We start from the raw sequence: 3517 nt of genomic DNA on the forward strand, positions 1-3517 counted from the left end.
CAATATACTGCTTGACTCCTCGGTGAAGGTATGTTCTCGAAACTTCAACAAAAGCCCGTACCGAGCTACTGAGCATCTCTCCTGCAGAGTCTTCCACTGGAGTTTATCTATCATCTCCGTAACGCTTTCGCGATTACTAAATGATCCTGTAACGAAGCGCGCTGCTCTCCGTTGGATCTTCTCTATCTCTTCTATCAACCCTATCTGGTACGGATCCCACACCAGTGAGCAGTATTCAAGCAGTGGGCGAACAAGTGTATTGTAACCTACTTCCTTTGTTTTCGGACTGCATTTCCTTAGAATTCTTCCAGTGAATCTGTCTGGCATCTGCTTTACCGACGATTAATTTTTTATGGTCGTTCCATTTTAAATCACTCCTAATGCGTACTCCCAGATAATTTATGAAATTAACTGCTTCCAGTTGCTGACCTGCTATATTGTAGGTAAATGATAAGGGACCTTTCTTTCTATGTAATCGCAGCACATGGCGGTAGTACCGCGTACAAGACGTATAAGAGGCCAGTAAATTGGCAGAGCTGCCATTTGTACTTAGGTGATTCATGTGATAATGTTTCCCATGTGATTATGGCCGCACGAAGGGAATTAAGACTTTGAGCACGGAATAATAGCTGAAGCTAGAGGCATCGGACATTCCGTTTCGGAAACTGTTAGGGAATTCAGTACTGCGAGGTCCACAGTATCAAGAGTGTGCCGAGAAAATCAAATTCCTGGCATCACCTCTCACTATGTAGAATGCAGTGGCGAACGACCTTCATTTAACGACAGAGATCAGCGGCGTTTGCGTAGTGTTGTCAGTGCTAGCAGACAAGCACCACCGCGTGAAATAACCGTAGAAATCTATGTGCGTCGTACGACGAACGTATCTGTTAGAACAGTACATTGTAACTTGACGTTAATCGTTTATGGTAGTCGATGACCGACGTGAGTGCTTTTGGTAACAGCACGACATCGCCTGCAGCGCCTTTCCTGGGTTCGTGACCGTATCGATTGGACCCTATACCACTGGAAAACAGTGGCCACGTCAAATGAGTCCCAATTTCAGTTTCAATAACGCATGGTAGGGTTCGAGTGTGGCGCAGATGCCATGGAGCCATGGAACCAAGTTGCCAAGAAGGCACTGTGCAAGGTTGTGGTGGCTCTGTTTACTAGGAATGAACAGAGTCCAACTGCACCTAACATTTACTGGAAAGGGTTATGTTCGGCTACTTGGAGACCATTTGCTGCCATTCATGGACTTAATGTTCCCAAACAACAATGGAATTTTGATGGACGACATTGCGTCATGTGACCGGGCCACAGTTGTTTGCGATTCGTTTGTAAATAACATTCTGGACAGTCCGAGCGAAAGATTTGGCCACCCAGAATGCTCGACATGGATCCCGTCGAGCTTTTATGGGACATAATCGACAGGTCAGTTCGTGTACAAAATCCTGCTCGAACAACACTTCAATAGTTGAATGGCTCTTGAGGCAGCTTGGCTGAGTACTTCTGCAGAGGACTACCAATGGTTTGTTGAGTCCATGCCACGTCGAGCCGCTGCAAAGCGCCGGGCAAAGGAAGTCCGACCCGAGTCAGGTCATATCCCATGACTTTCGGCACCTCACTGGAATCCTATCCATTTTTCGTGTCAGTGTGCGCCATAGTTTTCCTCGCCGATCCAGCGGAACACCAGCTCATTTCTTATTACTCCACCTAATTTTCAATTTCTGTAGGACCATGTCTCAAACGCCTCGATTCTTTTCGTTTGCGGTTTTCCACAATGCATCATTCACTTGCATACAATACGTTGCTCCAAACGAACTTAATTTGACACTTCTTAAAAAAAAAAAAAAAAAAAAAAAAAAAAAAAAAAAAAAAAAACGTAAGGCCAATGTTTGCACGAGTGCACGCTTTTCCTTTATTAGCCTGCTCTTTATATCCTCCTTGGTTCGTCTGACATGTTTTATTTTTCTTCCAAGGTAGAGGAATTTCTTCGTATGCGCTTTTCTCCCTATTTTTGATGTTCGGTTTATAGTGAATTTCATTTCTGTTACTCCTCATTGCTGTTGTCTTAGTTAGGTTTTCTTTAAATCATTAGCATGTGCTATGAGAATGTTCATACCATTCAGCAGGTCCTGTAATTATTCTTCAGTTTCAATGACGATAGAAGTGTCACTGAGGATCTCCTCATCGGTATCCTTTCCACTAGAATTTTAATCTCTCTTTCATTTCAGTCATTGCTTCTTTAGTGTATAGATGGAACAGCGGGGGCGACAGACTACATCCGTGTCTCATACCTCTTGTAATCCGAGCACTTCGTTCTTGTCCTTTCATTCTAAATTTTCTCGTTGGTTGTTGTATATAATGTATGTATAAAAGGAAATGTCGTGACTGACTGACTCTCATCACCCAGCCAAACCTCTATGGATAGAAACTTGAAATTTGTAGAGGACGTTGACTTTTATCTTTTGGCATAGTTTAACAAGGGATTTTTGGAAATTCCACCCATAACAGGGTGAAACAGGCGATAAAAATTATTTATGAAAATAGTTCGTTATATTAAAACATTTTTAAAGCTAAACCTATCAAAACATGTATTAGACTTCCCGGTTAAGATAAAGAAAAATTGTTGGGGGATGAAAATTTCGTTCGAAACATCACCTCACGATTAACAAAAACCTCCGACTTCAGCTACTAGAATCGCTTTTTGCTCAGAAGTACATTCGGAAAAGACCATGCTTCTATTACCTTAACTATCGTGAAAAATTTAGAAAGTGTTGCAGTTTGTGGACTAAATCAAATAAAGCTATTTAACAGTCACCACAACAGATCAGCTTTGTTATAAATGCATAGAACAACAAACGACTCTTTTAATACAATAATTTTTCATTAGACCTAATTGATGTTTATAAAATTATTTTTGTTGTAAGTACTATTGAACCGCTAGCGAAGCAACGGCGCTAAGCTAATGCTCTATGTTAGCCGTCTTTCCCTGTGGCTACTCTCACAGCTAAATCATTTTGGCACAGATTTCTCGCACTCGGCTAGTGCAACGCAATGTATAAGGAACAAGACTGGACCCTAAATTGAACCTTATGGAACTCCCTTCGTAATTTCTTCCCAGTCACTAAAATTTTCTTCTTCCAACATAGTTTGCATTATTAAGCACATCTTTTTGTAATCTGTTTTTTTAAATACGATTTAAACCAGGCAACACACTCTGACATCCACGAGAAACGAAAGCTGTACGGGACTGGACAGTTTGGAGCAGGGTTCAGAGACAGGAACAGTCAGCCAGGTGCGCACGTATATAGGCCAGGCAAGCAACAGCGGGGGTGGCGGTGGGCAGGCCCCTGCGTGGGCGGCGCTGCCGCTCCGCTCGGCAAACACCAGAACAGCGAAACTAATGTGCATTAGTAAGGGTTTGAGGTTAGAGATATTGGCTTGATGCATAAAGGCCGGTTCCCACTAGAGCGCGGCAGCGCGTCGTGCGGCAGCGGCAGCGGCAAGCGTTTTC

Source organism: Schistocerca americana, chromosome 2, assembly GCF_021461395.2.
Source record: "Schistocerca americana isolate TAMUIC-IGC-003095 chromosome 2, iqSchAmer2.1, whole genome shotgun sequence".
Taxonomy (NCBI): Eukaryota; Metazoa; Arthropoda; class Insecta; order Orthoptera; family Acrididae; genus Schistocerca; species Schistocerca americana.